The sequence below is a fragment of the Coptis chinensis genome, chromosome 1 (assembly GCF_015680905.1).
Source record: "Coptis chinensis isolate HL-2020 chromosome 1, ASM1568090v1, whole genome shotgun sequence".
In the NCBI taxonomy this organism is placed as follows: Eukaryota; Viridiplantae; Streptophyta; class Magnoliopsida; order Ranunculales; family Ranunculaceae; genus Coptis; species Coptis chinensis.
Window position 1 is genome coordinate 77,909,222 of NC_141456.1, and position 22,691 is coordinate 77,931,912.

A 22,691-nucleotide genomic window follows, 5' to 3' on the forward strand; every position below is an offset into this window, starting at 1 on the left:
AAGATTTGTGATCAAGGGACAGGTGGAATCTATATAATTTAAGCTTAGACAGAAATTGCATGGTGAGGTATTTATGTTCATGACAGGATGAGGGGTTTGGTCTTTTTGTTTGGTTCTGAGGGCATCTATCTTTCCTGTGAGGGTTTCGATTAAGATTTTGATTTTTGAATTGGATTTCACCTCAAAAATACCACTAGCCTTAGATATACTAGGTTGGGCTGTTCTGGAATTGTTTATATCTCCCCAATGGGTACTCTTTTCAGCTTGGTTTTCAAGAAAGGTTAAGGCTTCAGTTGTACCTCTATCCAAAAAATTACCATTGCTCATGATGTCGAGGGTTACTATGTGTTATGGGAGAAGACATTTGAAGAAACATTGGACAAGAGTGGATTTTTCTAGTTTATAGTGATGACATGAATGGAGCAGGTCAAATAATCTATCCCATGCTTGAATATATATATATATATATATATATATATATATATATATATATATATATATATATATAAGTCTCACTTGGACTCTGTCTGAAGAATTGTATCTTGCTTCTTATCTCTTCTATTTTCTTCAGTGGAAAGTACTTCTTCATGAAGGAGAATACAACCTTTTCCCATGTATCAAAAGAATTGGGCTTCTGAGAAAGAAGCCAAGCATGACTCTTACTAGCTAGAGTAAAAGGAAACACTTGTAGCTTCACCTGATCGTTGGTGATGCCCGGATGGTGGAAAGTATTACATACTTCATGTATACAGCATAGATTCTCATACGGTAACTCATGTTCAAACCCATGGAAGATGGGTAGAAGATTTAACATGTTTGGTGGAATGTGAAAATTGCTCGTGAGCGATGTGAGTCGTATACAAGATGGAGGTCCATCTTGCAACGGTGTGTAAAAGTTGGAGAAAGACTCTTCAGCTTGCACTACTTCGTCGGCCATCTTAGTAGATAGAGGACTAGAAATAGGCGATTGTCAATGACGACGTGCTCTCCTATGGGAGTAAGTTTTATTCTTGCTAATACCAATAATGCTTGAACGCAGTATCATGCACTTTTAGCAAGACCACAAAACTATCCTAACATGCGCAAACGATGCAAAGTATGCTCAAGAAATCGAAATTCATTTTTGCAACTATGAAGTTTTGAAAACTTTGCTTTGGTCTATAATTTAATATGCCCTATTCAAGGGAACAATTGGGCGCGAGACTAGGATGGCTCTACTACACGTCTCAGAAGAGTAGGTAGTCACTTCACTAAGTGGTGTGCTACCAAGAATCTCACTCACGATGAATCTGAGGGAGGGGAGTGAGGAAGGTAGTTGGTCCACCGGAATCTAGTAACTGATTACTCTAAATCTCTGTGGCTATATTTTTGTCCTTTTTTGGAGGAACGTGACTAGTTGATTGATTTTAATTCATTTTTTTGGCCTAGGGCTTTAAGAATCAAGCAACGTCCAATTTACTTACATTAGGGAATGACTTCCCAATGGTTGTTATGTGGCTCGGGTTCAACCTTATGCGCGAATGTAAATTGCAGTTAAGAAATTAAATTTCAAACAATCATGTAACCATGCTTGAACACACAAGGTATCCTCTTACATGGGCTTCAAGGAGGTTTAGAATTTACCTCTCAAGTCGTACTTACACGCTGCTTGAGGAGAAGGAGACGTCGGTTGGCACGTGATCTGAGAATCATGCCCAACCTTTTGAGCTTTATCCTATTTTAAATTACAATAAAGGTCCACTTAAAAAGCCCACAAATTGGGATAATTAAACAACTTTGCCTTCAAGGGCCCAAAACTTAAAACTAAACTACTATTATACTAATCTAATATATTAACTAGTTTAGATTGATTATCTAGATGAGTTAAAAGGACTCAAAGTGTTGATTCAAAGTGTGTAAGCGATGATTCACAACTTTCATCGCACACTTGAACTTCCCAAGGCAATGAAAACTCCAATCCCTTGGTAAGTTTACAACATTTTAACCAAGTTTCAACTCATGTTCATCAACAAAAATCAATCAAAAACCCTTTTTCCTATTTTTTTTTCCCATTTTTCTTTTTATCTCTAACTATTACAAACAAGTTCCACTGATTTATCTTACTTTATTACAAAATCCGAACCGAGAGTTCAACTAATTATCTCAGAACATATGAACTGGCAAAAAATTGACCCCTAGTATGCTGACGTGGCTCCTCACAGTCGCCCGCCGGCTAGGGCGTGGTCGCACATCCGGTTCTGGTGAAAGTTCATCGGTTTTCGTCCACAGCTTCATCTCCACTCCAGTATGTTGATCTTGAACCTGGATTTGCATAAAAGTAAGTCAGTAATGAAAAACAACGAAATAAAACAATGGAAATTAGAAAAATAAGAAATGGAAAGGTGAGAATGATGCTTCCTCCTTAGATGCGCAACCAAGCACTTTTGCTTCTTTAATCCATAACGATGACTCCATTTGAAGTAGTCTAGGTTGGAGTATCTCAAAGTTTGTTTTTGATGTGGTTCATCCTAGATTGTTTAGAGCTTGAATGATGGGAGTTTGAAGGAAGAAGGTAGATTCTTAGTTTAGAACTTGTTTAGTTTTTAGTTTATGAATGAAAAACATTGAAATCTTAAGTTGATGAAGATTGAAATAACTTAAAACATTGAAAGAAAGTGATTATAATTATAGATTGAAATAAATAACAACAAAAGAAGATTGATTGATTGATTGAAATAAAACAAAATAACAAGATTGAAATAAATATGAAGAACAATAAAGTATAAATGACTTGGAAGATAAAAAACTATAAATTAAATCCTACATGACACTAGATTAAGTCTAGGTGCCTTCTCTCTCCCTAACTTTTGGATTATATACTCCTACTTTATGTCTTTTATTGATTTGCCCTTCTCCATTACAATTGAAACACCTCACACTTTACTTTATGCTTTTGTTTTTCCTTTTGCTTTTTGATTTCTTCTTGATCAAGATAGGTTTTGTAGAATGCCATATTTTGAGATAAGGACCTCCATCTCTGGTCTTCTAAGTTGAGGGATTTGACCTTTGACTTTGACATTTGACTTTGACTTTTTCAACACTTTTTCATAGCAGCTTCTGGTCATCATAATAAGCATGATTAAGGCTCCTTTTGGTGCTAATTAAGACGCATCTTTTATGATAAGTGGTCTGAAATTCTCTGTAACCTGAAAAAGGCAATAAAAGCTATGAGTTGTCTTTTCATTAAACGTAAGAAAGGCTATAATGCAGTAATATAAGCATAATAAAATGCACATTTGGGAGCTGATCAATATCTAGCACCAAGTCCTTACAATAAAGCAAGTCTTCCATCTTGTCTTTCATTCCAAATAGTATAGTTACCACTATTTAGACTAGTCATGCGAGAATTTATAAAATGATCCATCTCAACAAGCTATTTCAACTCAAACCTCCATTTAGGAATTTTATCAAACACCTTCCGATGAGCAAGATTTGAATAACAATCTTTATGATTAATCTAACCTGGCTCTGATACCACTTGTTGGGAAAATGATATCAATCGATCCCCACTAAGATAGCTTGCACTTGGACAATCTACTACTCCAATCAAAAATCTAATATTTCTCTACAACCAACAACCACAACCTAAGCTACGGAATTAACTATCGCAAACAAGCAATAGCAATATAAAGTAACTTACCACAATGAGACACAAGATATAACGTGGTTCGGCTAATGATACCTACTTCCACAAGAGCAAATCCTTTTATAAGAGTGGGAAGGAACATTATAATAATCACTCCTCTCAAGTCTCTCCAAACTTACTAGATCACTCTTCACTAATTTCTCCTTACAAGTTTTATCTCTTTGCAAGGGTTTTCACTTAGTTTTGGTTGCTCTTTAAATTGGGTTTCCCTCTAAAACTTATCTTACTCAAAACCTAACATTGGTTTATATAGTAATTTGAAATTTTGTAGGAAAAACAAAATTCCGTAACTCACTGTGTAAAGGCTAGGGCGCGCGTGGCCCTTGGACAAGGCCAACCCAAGCGCGTGCGCGCCTATTTCTATACCAACTTCCAGTACTTTGTTTCGCAGAAAAAAAAAAAAAAAACTATCTTCTTTTTCTAGGCAAGGGCGTGTGCACCCTTTGGTCAAAGCAAAGTCAAGCGCACGCGCGCTCTCACTTCTACACAGGAATAATACCAATTCATGCCACATCATGAGGGAATTCACCCAACAATATTTCTATTATAAACCCATCATGATAATAGAAATACGCTTATGCCCAAAAAGTATCTGCACATATAGTTAAGCCCATACTCACTTTATACACGTGTCATGACCTGACACGTGTGATTTGAGACATGTTAATGACTCAGTCATGTTACTTTAATATCACAATTTAGTGAGTCTTCCCAATGTCACTCGGACGTAGTTCAACAATTATCAATTGTGTAATGTGTATGATCTATGTAGGTACATCTTAAAGAGAAAAGTTTTAACAATCTCTCACTTGTACCATATTAATGCTTCAGACTAGGTATGGATACATACTGTTGAGCTAATAAAGAAGAAGAACTCAAAAGAGAGAATTAAAGATGAAAAGAGAAGAAGAAGGTGGAGGGATTAGGGTTTGAGAGAGTGATTCTCTACTTAGCCAATATATTATATTTATAATAATCATTACATACGGATTTGGAACATACAAATAAGGAAACAAATAAGATCCTTATCCTCACATATAAGGTATGCAGGATATAAAATATATGTAAGGATTATTTCTTTCCATACTTTAACCCCCACCCCTTTCAACGTGGTGCATATAGATCACTCATGCCCATCTTGAAACAAATACGATCAGAAGTAGTACGCAGTACTGGTTTGGTAAATATGTTGGCCAAGCTGATTTTGAGAGGACACATGTGGAGTAGAAATCTCTTTTCTTGAAACCTTCTCATGAACAAAGTGACAATCAACTTCAATATGCTTCGTTCGCTCATGAAAAACTGGATTTGTAGCTATATTAATAGCGGCTTGATTATCACAATGCAAAGGAATAGGTTCACAAACCGAGACGCCTAATTCTTTCAAGAGATTTCTAATCCAGATTAACTCACATGTTGTATGTGCCATATCACGATACTCTGCTTCATTGCTGGACCGAGCAACAACTGTTTGTTTCTTGCTCTTCCACGTAACCAAATTGCCACCCACAAAAGTACAATAGCCAGTAGTCGACTGCCGATCTGAAACATAACCAACCCAATCAGAATCTGTATAACTAATTACATCCAAATGACCATGTGCACGATACACCAGACCACGTCCTGGGGAGCCTTTTAAGTAATGGAGAATTCGAATGACATCTTGAAAATGAGGAACTTTAAGAGTATGCATGAACTGAGAAACAACACTTACCGTATATGAGATATCTGGGTGGGTAATGGTTCCATAAATCAACTTCCCGACAAGCCTTCTATACATTTCAACGTTGAAAATTAGTTCTCCTTGGTTAGAATGTAACTTGTGATTCGGATCCATAGGGGTATCAATTGGTTTAGCACCTACATTTCCAGTTTCTGCCAGTAGATCAAGGATATACTTTCTTTGTGATAGATGACATTCACGTCCAGATCTGGTTACCTCAATGCCGAGGAAATATTGTAACACACCAAGATCTTTAGCTTGGAAGTGCTTGGAAAGTTGTTCTTTCAATACTTTAATACCATACTCATCGGAACCAGTGACAATAATATCATCAACGTACACAACCAACAAGACAACCCCTCTTGTTGTCTTCCTATAGAACACTGAATAATCATAAGAACAACGAGACATACCATTAGTCATCACAACATGACTGAATTTGTTAAACCATGCTCTTGGTGAATGTTTAAGTCCATAAATAGACTTCTTAAGTCGACATACTAACCACCACCCCCCCCGTCCCCTTTAGCAAGAAAACCAGGAGGTTGTTCCATATATATTTCCTCGTGGAGATCACCATGAAGAAACGCATTTTTAAGATCTAGTTGATAAAGATTCCAATTATGATTAATTGCAATAAAGAGAATAATATGAACTGAGTTGAGTTTCGCTACGGGAGAAAAAGTCTCATGATAGTCCAACCCATAAGTTTGAGTATACCTTTTAGCAACCAACCTTGCCTTTAAACGAGAAATTGTGCCATCAGGATTTTGTTTGACAGTAAAATCCAAAGACACCCAACAACCTTTATACCAGAGGGATGTGAAGTTAGAACCCAAGTACAATTAGATTGCAGTGCAGCCATCTCTTCCTCCATGGCATTTTTCCAACCAGGATGCAATAAAGCCTCTCTATAGTTTTTAGGGATAGAAATAGACAACAAAGAAGTAGCAAAGGACTTGACAGAGGGAGGTAAATGATCATATGAAACATAATGAGAAATTGGATACCTTTGTTTATTACGTGTGCAACGCCGAACACCTTTTCTCTCAATAATGGGAGGAGCAGTACTTTTTTTATCAAGTGTGCACTGTCGAGCAGCTTTTCTCTAAGTAATGGGAAGATCAATACTAGCAGTGGAAGTGAGAGGTTGGTCAGAATTTTCAGACATACAAACATTAGTGGGGTGCAGCGGAGCAATAAGCATCTCTACTTATGGTGGTACATCATATTGCAGATCATCATTGATACTCATTATTTCTTCTGGTGGTGGTTCAGGTGATTCATCACGTTGCAAATCAACAGTAGACGTCACATGATCTGGTTCCTTAGGTGGTTTTGCTTTATTAGTGGGTCTACGTTGATATACCTGTCCAAAACGCCCCGGGGGAAACATGACTAGATGAATAATATCTTCTATAGTGACTGGAAGAATAATAGGCTCCTCAAATAATTCTAGATTAACCTGTCCAGCTAAAGAATAATATGGAGTTGATTCGAGAAAGGTGACATCTGCACAGACAAATAACTTCTGGAGAGTAGGACTATATCACTTATACCCTTTCTGGGTACAAGAATATCCCAAACAAATACATTTGTGAGACTGTGGATCAAGTTTATCCCTACTTTTGTTTAGATTGTGAAAGAAATAGCCACATCCAAATACACGAGGAGGTAGAGGAAATAAAAATTGACTAGGAAACAACACAGACATTGGAGATTTCCTATTTAAAACTGAATAAGGCATTCTATTTATTAGATAACATGTTGTAAGAATAGCATCTGCCCAATATATTTTGGGAACATTGGATTGAAACATCAAGCATCGAGCAACTTCTAAAAGAAGGCGATTTTTTCGTACAGCTATTCCATTTTGTTATGGAGTATCAACACAAGATGTCTCCTTTTCATTTAGGAAATCTTGAAAAGGACCAGTTGTATACTCTCTAGCATTATCATATCGAAAAAGGTGCAAAGAGGCTGAATACTGATTTGTGATTTCGGAGTAAAAGGATTTAAATACTGAAAATAACTCGAATCGATCTTTCAAGACATATACCCAACACATACGAGAATAGTCATCAATAAAGGTAACTATATACTTAGCTCCATATAAACCAATTGTTCTACATGGACCTTTGAATGAACTAGATGAAACGGTTTACAACTTTTATTCTCAATACGATGTTTTGCTAACTCATAAACTTCACACTCTAATTTATTTGAACTTGAAATACTAGGAATCAAACTCCGTAAATACTTCAATGGTAAATGTCCAAGTCAACGATGCCATTGGACTGGTGTAACAATAGCAAGTGCTTTATTCTGCTCATCTTGGAAGTGATAAATACCACCCTGCTCATACCCCACCCCACCCCCCCCCCCACCAATCGTTCTCTTTGTCTGAAGATCCTGAAAGACACAATATGAGGGAAAGAAAGTGATTAAAGCAGGTCAAAGATCGATCTGGTGAAACTATGAACTGACAATAAATTAAATAGAAAACCATGAACTGAAAAACTGAAGGCAGCAATAACTGATCATTAAGCTTAATGATTCCTTGACCAAGAATTTTGGCTTTAGAACCATTAGCTAATGTAACGAATGATGGTAAACTAAAATACTGAATACTCATGAACAAGGTAGGGTTACCTATCATATGATCTAAGGCCCCTGAATCAATAACCCAGGGAGCCGAAGTACTAGTATGGAGACACATGTTACCTGAGTTGGCTAATGTGGCAGTAGGCATAGAAGGTGATGCGGCTAGTGCTTGCATATGTTTTATAATGTTAGCCATATCTTCCTTTAGTTTCTGGAGCATGTCTCCATGGTCTTTGTTCTCACTTGCTGATACTTGATTTACCTTGTGTTGAATTGGTCTTCCAACAAGATCCCAGCAAAAGTCAGTGACATGATTCGACCGCCCACAATTTTCACATGGCTTGAAATCAACATCTCGGCCTCTACCATGGCTCTTTGTGTTATTCCTCCATGCCCACGAAAGCTAGTATTTCCACCACGACCATAATTGGAAAGATTAGGAGTGAACAAAGCAGATTTCTCAGCTTTGTCACCAATATTTGATACAACAACTCGTGAAAGGGGTGCATTTTAGCTAAGGTGGGAAGCTCAATTCAGCCTGGATTTGAGAACGAACGGGCTCATATTCATGTCGTAAACCAAAAATAAACTTTGACACTCGGAAATCCTCACGCTACTTTTGAAGCTCATTGATATTGGTCACAAGGGGATGATAAATATTAAGTTCTTCCCACATACTTCTCAACTTATTATAATACTCACTTAAAGATTTCTCGCCATGCTTGAGATCAAATATTTGCTCATACAAGTCATAAATACGGGAGCTATTTTGGGACTGTGAATATGACTCTTTAAGGTAATCCCAAATACCCTTAGCTATAGCCAGAAACCTTACTATATTAGTAACTGACTTCTCCATAGTATTCCATAACAAGGTCTTAACCTGAGTGTCTTCTTTTACCCAATCTGCATACCTACTAGATGTATCAGCAGTCTATTTTTCTATTAGATACTTAAGTTTTCCTTTTCCATTAAGGAAGACTTTGATGGCTTCAGCCCATTAATTGAAGATAGTTGGTAACCCCTTCTAACTTCACTGACGTCATCCCAAAAGTGAATAAGTTGGGACTAACAAGATCATTGGAACTATTAGAGGAATATCCAACATTAAAAGTGACAACCCTTGTTCCAGATTCTTCAACCATTCTTGAAACAAAGAACAACTTTGAATACTTTGTAGACAACGAAATGCGAGATACAAATCTAATACTGAAAGAGGAAAAACGCCAAAAAAATAATATTATTTTCTTTTTTAGTAGAAATTTTATTGATAATGATAACAAATTTTACAAATAATTTAGACAAGCGTGCAACAAGCTACACCGCAAGTACTTTCTGAATAACAAATCCAATCCTTCTAAAAACAAACTCGTTAGAACCAGTTATCATAACGTTACTGTCTATAATTTTCTGAAGTCTCTTGAGGAGCTCAACAGACTGTTGTTCCAAGAAACTAAAAGTGTCGAAACTAAACGGAATGAAATAATGTTGGTTAGCACTACAAGCTTCCTCATGCTTCTCCATCTTCCTTGTCGCTGCTCTCTTAGATGCTTCTCCTACCTCAAAGTCACTGGTCCCCAACTCTACCAACGGAGAGACTCCATTTACATCAACACTTGCATGTTTTCCCTTAGACCAACTGTAAATCAAGACATCTGCAGGTCGAAGTGTCGATCTGCCCTCATTCGAATCAGTGAGAAAATTAACAAGAGCTTCTTTCTTCACTTGTACTCCAGCCCTCTGAAATGCATCACACAAAATGTCTCTAACATGATCATGTTGGTATTAAAAACCTAGAAAACGTCTACACTGTGCTGCATGGTCCCCATAAGCATCTAATCTACTTTTTTTTGCATACAAGGCAAAGTCCACCATCAGAGTACAAAGGAATCATAAGACGGTACCGGAGAATGGCACGATACTCCACCTGTGACATACGCTATTCAAGTCCATCCATCAGAATAACAAGTACAAAATCTTTTGCATGTTCCGACTGCAAGCATCCCATGATTGCTTTCTAACAAGCAGATAACTCAAACCCCCTCTCAAGACTAACAACAATCTTACCGTAGAAAGCTTCCGCCAAAACTTTTTGTGGTTTTGAGGAGACGGTAGCATTCACAGCCAAAGAATCAAGGTCAAAATCGGGAAGACAGAGACCCAATGCACTGGTGGCATCATCAAGGATCTCACCTATAGGCACTGGACCAGAACTCTTAAGAATGTGGTTTTGAAGCTCTAAAGTCTAAAAACGGGAGGCCACAAAAGCAAAAGCAGAGACACCAAATGCACAATAGATACCTAACCCAACAAGGCGTAATGGAAGCGTCGCTAAACGCCACTGCAAATCCCCGAAGCCAAAACCATCAGAAGCTATGATACCCTACAAAACCATGTGAAGGTGCTGATCAAAAGTCTTAAATGCATCCCTAAAAAATTATGGTGGACAAGTACGAATCACAAAGACCAACTTGGAGAGCCCAACACAAGCTCGTAAGAGTGTTAACTCACACTGTGGATCCTCCAATACAGCTAAACGGTCCATCAAATACTGCAATCTACTAGATCTGGAATACTAATACATATGACGAGATCGCGATAATCGGATACTATTTTGGTTCTTTAAACCATACCTAGTGGCTCTGATACCATGTTAATGCTTCAAACTAGGTATGGATACATACTATTGAGCTAATAAAGAATAAGAATTCATAAGAGAGAATAAAATATGAAAAGAGAAGAAGAAGAAGGTGGAGGGATTAGGGTTTGAGAGAGCGATTCTCTACTCAGCCCAATATATTATATTTATAAGAATCATTACATACGGATTAGGAACATACAAATAAGGAAATAAATAAGATCCTTATCCTCACATATAAGGTATGCAGGATATAAAATATATGTAAGGATTATACCTTTCCATATACTTTAACATACCACATAGGTCATAACCTGAAATTAAACAATGTTAACCTTAAGAGCTCTAAATTTTATTGTCAAAATAATGAGTGACGTCTAAAAAAAACAATCTGGTCCATTGAAAATAAAAAATATAGGATCATAGCAGCATTTGCCACATTTAGCATGACTAGACCCATCTGTGGTCACAATACTAATATCTCCAACGACATAGATTAAGTATGGATGTGTAGCATGAAAATAACATGTAATGTGATCCCTGAACATGTTCATTTTCAACTGGTCCAACCTTATGATTTACAGTGATTTTCTTTATTCTACTTAATCAAACTTTATATGCACAACCATAAATGAATAAGTAGATAACTTTATTTCAAAATAATCATCAATTACTAAAGTGACAAAAAAGAGTTACTTAGTAATACAGACTCCCACTAAAATGAAATATCACAAGGACTAACCACTCCTTTATGAGCTATAAGTTCTTTTAAATGTTTTAAGTGGTAAGTAAGCCTTTAGTAGGTGAATCCATATTTTGGAGATCAATACTAACATACTCAACTGTCAAATGATATATGATATTTTTGAACCCTTTCTTCATGTCAAAAAACTTTATATCAGTGTCTTACAGGTCGCTAATGAACTCTTGTCATTCTCAAAGAACAATTTTAGTGGCTTTAGTATCATAATAAATCTTTAACATTTTCTAAATGAAACTAACAACATAATACTGGAATCCAAATATCCAATTGGTTACCAAATGATTGGTTCTTCGGCATGTAAGTATGAAATCTTTTGTCCTTTGCAAATACCACATAAATATTTTAGCTGCTTTCATATGCATTCCTGGATTAAGTATTTCCCAAGCATTCCAACTACGTATGCAGTAACTGGAGGCGTACAAACTTGAGCATATATAAGACTCCCTACTACTAACACATATGGGATATCTTTCAATTTTTCTTTATAAATCGTTCTTTGAATAGTTGAGCAAAAGAAACTAATCACCATACCAAAGGGTACATTACCTGGTAAATAGTTGTGCATGCCGAAACCACTTAGCACCTTATTGACATAAGCATTTTGTGAAAGCCAAAAAATATCATGTAATATAATATATCACAGTGATGTTTATACATATAACAAAATTGCTACACTGTATGTCACTTCTTGCTAGTAGGATATCATCAACATATATTACAATAATAAATAAATTTTCTCCCATTGATCTTATGATATACATATTGATCCATGATTTAATTTAACTTAAAACCAAAAGAGGCGATAACGAGATCAAACTTTAAGTACCACTGCTTTAAGCCATAGATGGATTATTCAACGTGCAAACCAAATATTCTGTGTCCTTGGACTCAAAACCCTGAGGTTGCTATGTATAGAAAGTATATTGAATGTTTCCATTAAAAAAAAACCAATCTTAATATCCATCTGGTGTAACTCTAAATCATAATGAGCTACAAGTGCCATAATAAGTATTCTCTTTATAATAAATGCCTTCCTTGTGAGTAAAGTCTTTCGAGACAATACATATATGTTTAATATCTTTCGATGTTGCCTTTTTGAGTCATGATTGGTTTTGCAATCCCACTAGCAAACCAATTGGTTTGACTCCTTTACGCAACTCAATAAGATCCCAAACGTCATTGTCTTTTACATATACTTTAACTCATTTAACATGGCATTCATCCAATCTTAAGGAGTGAGCACTTTGTTTGGCTTGAATAAAAATAATGGGATTATTTTCAATTCTTATATCAAATTCATGCTCTTTGAGATACACTATATAATTTCCTGAAATAGCTAGTCTCTTCCACCTTATGTGAATTCTTTAATGGCAATTCTAATTGGGTTTGTTGAGGTTTTTTTTATATATATAAAAGTAGGAGGCAACTCAAGAATACTTGGTTAATTTTTAGTCGCATATTGTCCAAAGACAGGTGTGATCAATCCATTAAAGGAACATCATTTTCTTTCTTCAAAGCATTATTCCTAGGTTGTGTACTCCCACTAAATATTCTCAACATCCTCAATAAATATGGCATTATCCATTGATAAGCACCCAAAGTGTAGTTTAAACCCTTTAATAGTATTCTATTTAGGCCAATTATGTTTATAATAAATAAGAGTTAGTATTGTTTATGTGTTTTTGTGTATTTCAGGTCTCGAAGTTGTTTATGTGCTTAAAGATGTCATTTTGCATGGAAAACAAGTCAAGATGATTGCTAGAAGAGTTCTACGTTTAAAGCTCAAGAATCAAGAAGAAAAAGTATTTTCAAGCCCAGTAAAAATTGGGAAGTCAAAGTCAATTCAGGTAGAAAAAGAACAGAAAAGTCAATAGAACTTCAAATGAGTGTATATTTGGACTCATGCCTCGGAATTGAGCCTACTTTATGTCAACACGACCGGATCGGAATAAGATTTCCAATGGACTCAGCTATGCCCTAATCAGAATTGTAAAAGTGTACGAAAAGAGTACTAAAGTAATTTCTAGAAATTGTGGCCTCTTTAGACCTAACCTAATAGACTTTGGGCTCACTTTAGATGCCCAAAGTCCCCTTTTTTGGCACATCCACGAAAATGTAATCCTACCCCTCTCCTATATAAAGAGGGTTAAGGCTAAACAAAACTTGGCTACTCCCCCCTTTAGTTTGGTTGTAAATTAGGGTTCTCTCTCTTTCTCCCTATTTAGTTTAGTTTAGGTTTAGTTAAGTAGTTTAGTTGCAGTGTAGCCTCCATTAAAACCATATTCAATAAAAGCCTTTAGTTTTATATTCAGTTCTTGTCTTTACATTATGTCTTTACATTATTTTCTTAGTTCAATTAATCCAATGATATTAGGCTAATCCCCCTCATTTGAGGGAGTGATTATGAAACCTAATGAGGAATAAATTGTTAAGTAGAATTATTTAATTATGCATGTGTTTTAATGAGTTTCATTTATTGTATGACTTCCAAAATAAGCATATAGTAAATTAAACTAGGGATTGTTATGATTAAGTCTAGAGATTTGGTTGTAGTAATCCTACATGCTAGTAATAATGACAATAGAGATGTAGATTGTTGCTAGGGATAATAAAATTTGAGGCTTTAGGCTAGATCATTGCGTGAAAACCTAAAGACGATCTCTTTTCAATTAATAATTTGATTCTTGCATGAAACTAATCATTAGGTGGATTTATTACTCCTCTCTATTATCTTTCTCATAGTTTAAATCACTGTTTTAGCATATTTATTTACTGTTTTCATAGTCTAAAATATTACTCTTTTATTAGTGAATTAGTTTAGTTAGTCTAAATTTGTGTCAAGTACATGCAAGCAAGAGTGGAGAACATGATTGCTCCTCTATATCAACATGTTTAAAGAATATTATTATTGATTGATATGCATGTTTTAGTATTGTAGAAACACTGTTTTTATATCTATCAAAACTTTCTTACCAAATGGCGCCGCTGCCATCTTGATTTGTTACGTATCACGTGTTTAGATTATACAAACTGTTTTCACTATTCAATAACCAAACCACTGTTTTCACTGTTCACAATTTTCTGAAATATTTCTACTACTATTTTAGTGCATACAAGTTGAGCAACCAACTCTTTACACCTTCATGACCTGACTCTAAAAAATTCAACCCTCGTTATTTACTTGAGAGCACGCACACACCCCCATTTTGTCGTTACATAGCATGCCCCACGCATGACACCCTAGGTGTGACCCGTGCCCAATTTACGCTATTCTTAAGCACGCCCCGTGCTCCTTTAAATTTACAGAATAAAAAAAATAATAAAAAAATAAAAAAAAGCGCGACCCGCGCCCAATTTAGCCTATTGTTTAGCGCGACCCGCGCCCTATTTGAAGTAGAATATATTTATTTGTTTATACTAACTGCAATATTATGTCATGAGTACAGTACAGTGCTTGTATGCCCTACCACTCCTAGTAATTGCATAAAAAAAATTTCATACTTTACGATGTCTAGAAAACTCAAAGAATTGGGGTAATTAAGGAACGTGCACGCATAGGCAACCTCCTTCAATTCTTAAGTGGCATAGTTGTTGGTTTGAAAAGTTTTTAGTAGACGCGTTTCAAGGCTGTTGAAGGCACAATTTATACGCGTAGCAAGGATGCTCCAAGTAACACCTCTATACATCCTCGAATCTACTATCAGAGGATTCTATTTCTAGTAATAATCAGGCTAAAATTTGCATGCTTATTAGGAATTGCCTATTAGACTTAAAACTTGCATGAGATTAAGATCTAGTACACATAAACCTGCCATATTAGTTTCTCGTATAAGCATAAATAATTGCCTATCTAGAAATTTATAGTTAGAGTTTTTGTATATTAATTAACATATAATATATCTTTAAAACCAATATAGCTTATCATTATGTAGACAAGCAATCATGTGGTTATTATGCAAACTCTTCACCGTGTTCATGCTGTGGTAGTCCTTACCATTAAGCTTCTAAGTGCCCATCATACCAAGAGTTTGGGCCTACTATAGGATATAATTATAATTATAAGCCTCAATTGTCAAACTTTCATAGTAACCCATACAATCAAGAGTTTCTAGTCATCCAAACTATTCATGGAGTTCCACAAAAAACGACTATCAAACACCATACCAACCATAACCACCTTACCCAGACCGAATTTCTCAACTAGTAGCCGACTCAACAAAACAAATGGCCAACAATGAAAAATCATTTAGGGAACAAATGGCCAACAATGAAAAAACGTTTAGGGAACAAATGGCCCAGAAAAATAAAATGCTTCAGAGCATAGCCCAGATGATTTCCATGATCCCCTCACCTAACATAGAACTTTCAACCTTGCCAGAGATCGACACACAAGTAGAATAACCTATTCCCATAACCAAACCATTCAACCTAGTTGAAACCTACCCTGAATTTCATGCACCATTACCTTCCCATGACCCTCCCATTAACCATTGTGTGTATACATCTTTATGCAAATAAGGAGAAAAGAACGCCACTTCCTAGCTAGTCTAGAACTTCACGTTCGGAACTTGTCCAAGTTCGAAACTCCACTTCCTAGCTAGTTAGGAACTCCATGTTTGAAACTCTACTTCCTAGCTAGTCTGGAACTCCACTTTCGGAACTTGTCCAAGTTTGGAACTCCACTTCCTAGCTAGTCAGGAACTCCACATTCAGGACTTGTTCAAGTTTGGAACTCTACTTTCTAGCTAGTCAGGAACTCCGCGTTCGGAACTTGTCCAAGTTCGGAACTCCACTTCCTAGCTAGTTAGGAACTCCACGTTCGGAACTCCAATTCCTAGCTAGTCAGGAACTCCACGTTCGGAACTTGTCCAAGTTCTTAATTTCACTTCCTAGCTAGTCAGGAACTCCACGTTCGGAATTTGTCCAAGTTTGGAACTCCACTTCCTAGCTAGTCTGGAACTCCACGTTCGGAATTTCAACTTCCTAGCTAATAAGGAACACAGGAAGTCCAAGTTCGGTACTACTCTCTCGAGTAACAAACCCGAAACTGTTTTGTGGACGGAAGAATCTGAAACTACATTGTCAATTACAATACCCGATCTATCTGAATTGCATTGTAACTTGACATATCCGGAACTGGCTCGATAATTGAAAAAGTCAAAATGGATTGGCGAGGTCATCGAGAAATTGGTAGTATGCAATCAATTGTCAAAACTGGAACTGACCATTCAAGTTCTTAAAGAGGATGACGTGGCTATTGTCACTCAATGCTTCAATTTCCTCTAGTACAAACTTGAAGAAGGACGATCTAATGCAAGGAGAAAAGCGTTGATTAGTAAACATGCAAGATGTGTTGAGTGACAACCAAAGGCTTCAACAACCCATTAATGGTGGTTTCCAAAAGAAAGAGAAATTGAATCTTTATACAAATTAAATAAGTTGCTGGAGCCAAAGTTCAAGTTCAATGTTTTGTCTTCGACGGAATTAATCGACAGTGTGGAAACAAGTTACTTTCGAAAACAACAAGCAAGCACCTTGAAGTAAAAGAGGTGCGGGAATAGTAACAAAATTGATACTTGCAGCAAGGAAGAGAATAAGCGTAGGTGCTTAACTCTTAAGGAATTGACAAAGTAAAGTTCACTTTTTTAGAACAAGCTTCCACAGTTTGTTATAAGGAGCTGATTCGAGCAAATAACAGTAAAAGGAAGCTATACTAGCAGGAGGAGAAAAAGGTTTAAGCACGTGAATATGAATAAGTAAAGGGACTTCCCTTCTTTATTTTCTATTCCAGACCAAGTATAAATCAGTTCCAGATGAGTAACCCAAGTCCGGGTCAAGGTGCATTAGTCAATAGTCCGGTCATGTGACCAACTGTTCCGGAAGGTAATCAGTAAGGCATGTGCCGTTGATTTGCCCAAGTCTAGCTCCTAGTAGACTTGGTGAGGCATGGTTGATCTGACCAGGTCTGGATCATCATAAGGCATGGCCGGTCCAGGTTTCACAGTTCCTAATGTCCAAGTCCGGAGACTTGGGATGTCCGGACTTTACTAATTTTAATTCTTTGCTCTCTCCTAATATACAAGGTTCGAGTTATGGTTGTGGCGTCTAGATAACACAATTCCTTGAGTTGATATAATGCGAGATTTGGGCATAAATTCAAAGGAGAAAATCGTGGCATATCGCTCAGTGTTTTTCATGTGGTTCTACGCAACGTGCGCAAACACTTTTACCCTTTTTCATTAAGGGTTTGAGTTACAACCCATGAAGAAAAAAGGGGGGCATCTATGTGTACATATTTTAACAAATAAATATATGACATGTGGCAACATCTTCTTAACGCTTGGGTATGGTCTTAATGTGGGTAGGAAGTACTAGAACACACTTTAAATTCAACTCCTAACTAACTCACCTCCTAGGTTCGGGAGTGAAATAAGAAGAGGAGGTTCGGAATTGGTTGGAATAGGCTCGAAGAACTGAAGGTTCGGAACTAGTTGGCAGGAATAGTAGGCTCAGAGAACCAATTCCTGACTATGAACTCCAAATCTAGAGCTCAACTACTAGGTTCGGAGCAGGTTTGTGGGCTTTGGAACTAGTTGGAGTAGTAGGCTCGTATAACCAACTTCTAACTATGAACTCTAAATCCGGAACTCAACTACTAGGTTTCGGAGCAGGTTCGTAGGCTTTGGAACTAGTTGGAGTAGTAGGTTCGTATAACCAACTCCTAACTATGAACTCCAAATTCGGAGCTCAATTACTAGGCTCAGAGCTCTAACTACTACTCCGAACCTAAACATGTTTTTCTGTTGTTTAAGTCAATAGAGGAGACCTATTTGACTTGGGAAACATAGGGCTTCTAGAAGAGTCAAGATGAGACTTAACAAGAGACGGTCTCCTAGTGAAACACTAATTGGGAAACCTCATATATTCATCAAGATGATACTTAACAAGAGGTAGTCTCCTAGTTAAACACTAATTATGAAACCTCATCTATTCTTATAAATAGAATAGTTGAACTACGCTTTGAGTTTGATTCCTATTCACAGGATACGTAGGCAGCCATTAAAGAACGTGGTTCAACTCATCATCTTCTACATCTCTTCTTCTTCTTGATCCAATATTTCTCATTGTTCTTTGATCATCAACAAAATATTTACGTTTCTAGATTAGGAAAAATCATCACACAATTATCTTTCATGAACATCTTGTTCCTGGTTAACTTCAAAGATGTCCTTATAAGGATAAGTTAAAGTGGTAAAGTCCCTATCCTGTGGGGGTAATCTATTACTTTCAAATGTGTCACCAGTCTTCTGTCTCTTGGACTTATCTTGATAGGAATTCCTATCGACTAACTTGTGCTCCGACTGTGGTTCCTCGGACTTCCTATCATTATAATGACTAGCAGAGCTCCTACCAACAGGAGCGGAGGTGACATTGGTTGTCTGGTTATCACTCTTTTATGAGAAGATTCCCTATCCAATTGGTCTTCTTCCAATTCCGCATACTTATCGATCCGAGCCTGCAACTCTGTCATGTTCGTAGGCTTCTCTTTCTTCAAGGACATGTATAGACCAGAAGTGGGATCTAACCCTTTTCTAAAGGCCCCAATGGCGAGGGCCTCATCAACGTTGTCAACATACAATTGAACTTCGTTAAATCTTTTGGTGAAATCCCTAATACGCTCGTCCTTTTGGATATTCATGTCAAATAGTGCATCAACGGTTTTAATGTAAGGTCGGTTGCAATTGAATTTGGCAATGAAATTGATGGATAGCACCTTAAACTCGTGAATGCTACCCCTGGGCAGCTTCGTGTACCAGATGAGTGCCGAGTCTGTCAAACTTGAAGCAAAATACCGGCACAAATAATGATCTTTCTTAGAAAGACCCACCATTGCTTGACGATAAACGAGCACATGAGAGACCGGATGTCCTTTGCCATTAAATTTAGAGAACTTCGGTGCTTTATAATCATGGGGGATGTATCCACTCATAACATGTCATGAAAAAGGAGTTCCAATGTCTCCCTCGATTGCTGACTGAACAATTGACTCATCCATCTTGGTTGGTTTCGAACCTCGCAGTTCCTCCAGTATTTATGCATTGAGCTGTGTAAGATTAGTCAGTTCATGAGTTGGAGTTCTCTTGTTGTTATACCTCAAACCTGGACTCTCGTAGTTCTCATCTCGATGATAACGAGGTTCCGGTTCCCAAGATCGAGTGGAGGAGTTTGCAAAACTGGATCGGGGAACTGAGAGATTCCGAGGTAATGAAGGTTCCCTTGGAACTGAAAGTCTTCTTCATGCCGAGGGTGACCTTGATAGTTATGGATTATGAGAAAACACATTCGAGCGTCCATCCCTCGTTCCTCGAGAACTTGAATACCAAGAGAAGTCAGTTCTGTGTGAACTCGAGTGTCGGGTTGGATCTAATTCCAGATTATAATCCGAATCTGGTTGGTCGCTATGATACCCAACGAAGTAAGGGATATAAGGCATAGGGATGTAACCCTCACCATGGTCGAGACTTGGTGGCCGAAACTACCCCCTCAAGTTTCCATCAGTAGGCAACACCATTGGAGGTGAACGACCCTCCTTTGTGCGGTAGTAGTTTTGGAAAAAACACAAACGAGCCTCCTGCCAACCACGTTCGGCCGTCACAGCATCCATAACGGCTTAGTTGGTTATGGCAAATTGGGGAGTATCGTTGTTAGGCTCATTTTATTCGCGACCCTGTCTAAAACGACGATCTCCTCTACGTTCAGATTGTCTTTGAGAAGTAACATGTGGGTTATTGATCTCATTATTCCCCTTATTACCTTGATTCACATTGGCTCTTGTAGTAACCATGATTTTGAATCAAAGTGAAGAAAGTATTTTTTTTAAAAGAACAACAAACCCAAGAAAAATTGGTGGGTAGGAGAACCTAGAACCGAAAAAATTTCGACTAAGAAATCAAATCAATTCTGTATAGCTTTTCCCCACAGACGGCGCCAATTGTGTGATGATTTTTCCTAATCTAGAAACACAAATATTTTGTTGATGATCAAAGAACAATGAGAAGTATTGGATCAAGAAGAAGAAGAGATGTAGAAGATGATGAGTTGAACCACGTTCTTTAATGGCTGCCTACGTATCCTATGAATAGGAATCAAACTCAAAACGTAGTTCAACTATTCTATTTATAAGAATAGATAAGTTTTCCCAATTAGTGTTTAACTAGGAGACCACCTCTTGTTAAGTATCATCTTGATGAATAGATGAGGTTTCCCAATTAGTGTTTCACTAGGAGACCGTCTCTTGTTAAGTCTCATCTTGACTCTTCTAGAAGCCCTATGTTTCCAAAGTCAAATAGGTCTCCTTTATTGACTTAAACAACAGAAAAACATATTTAGATTCGGAGTAGTAGTTAGAGCTCCGAGCCTAGTAATTGAGCTCCGGATTTGGAGTTCATAGTTAGGAGTTGGTTATACGAACCTACTACTCCAACTAGTTCCAAAGCCTACGAACCTGCTCCGAACCTAGTAGTTGAGTTCGGATTTGGAGTTCATAGTTAGGAGTTGGCTATACGAACCTACTACTCCAACTAGTTCCAAAGCCCACGAACCTGCTCCGAACCTAGTAGTTGAGCTCCGGATGTGGAGTTCATAGTCAGGAATTGGTTCTCCGAGCCTACTATTCCGGCCAACTAGTTCTGAACCTTCAGTTCTCCAAGCCTATTCCAACCAATTCCGAACCTCCTCTTCTTATTTAACTCCCGAACCTAGGAGGTAAGTTAGTTAGGACTTGGATTTAAAGTGTGTTCTGGTACTTCCTACCCACACTAAGACCATACCCGAGCGTTAAGAAGATGTTGCCACATGTCATATATTTATTTGTTAAAATATGTACACACACATTGTATTGACTCCACACCTTACCTAGGTGAGGAAATTCTTGAAGACAACTCTTTAGGACTTGTTTTGGATGACCACTCAATAAATTCAAACGATGCCATTGAGGAACCTTATATTATTTTAAAGTACAAGAGTGAGAAAATATAAATCAATAATTCTAATCTAAAGCATGAACAAGTTAATATGCAAGAATTAAAAGAAGTAACTTCTTTAGCGCAATGTGAATCTCAATTTAGTTTGGCAGATGAGAAAATAATAGATAACTTTCTTAAAGATGAAGCCAATGACCACAACCTTGTGGATTTCGCCAAGCTAGATGTAGAGTTCTCAAGAGCGTGTGAGGATCCACCAACAGCCAACCAGCATCCACCTGAGTTACAACCTTCCTAAAATCCAACCATCTACCATAACTAAGCCATCCATTCCTTAACCATTTCAACAAAACCTCAAATTTGCACTTGAACCTTTTGCCTCAAAGATCCTCTATAATTTTTTCAACCCTTACGGTGAAGAGTTTTTGCCTAGCATACAATCTCATGAGTCCACCATTCCTATAGTTGATAGCCAAGCTTTGACTGAGTGTAGTGAGAAACCTAGTTTGTCTTATTTTTCATCATCTGAGCCTCATGAAAAACATCAGGATCCATATATCATTTCTTTCTCACCTAAAATATCACTAGTTCATCTTTTGGGTCATTCTAACTCTTTAAAACAGCTAGAACATGATGGTTTGCATATGTTCTTTGATAGGTTGCATAAGTTTTCATTCATTCTTCTATATGATTACTTCCAATTATACCACTTCATTCTGTTTGGGAGTGCATTTAGTATCATGCTTTTATGGCTAGACCCCTAACTCTTTTGGCTATTAGTTTATAGTTGACCACGCATCATCCATCATGTACCACCCCAAGTTCTTGCTTGTTTGGGGGTGTGCACAGTCTTGGGGAATCTAACTTAAAATGACCCCACATTATGTCTAGGGAATCTGACTTTAAAATACCCATATAATTTTTTGTAACATACCACATTTCTGGAGTATAGGCCACAAAAATTTTCAAACTTAAAAGGGTTTTCAAATTTTGTTTAGGGGTGGCGTATTTTGGTCTTTCATTTCAAAAAAAATTTCCACCCTTTGCCTGTCATGTTTACTCCAATAGAGTCAATGTTAGTTAGTTAAGTAAATTAATTGTACTATTGATTTATTTCATGAATCCCCTTCTCCCAAATTGTTTGGGGGTGGTATATTTAATTTTAGCACATTGTACATTCATGTATTAAAATTGCATGTATAAATATTGAAATATAGAACCCATGGGCCTTATTGATTTCATAATGTAATTAGGTACCTTAATTTGGTAAAATTTCCCTATTTCGCTAAATTTCA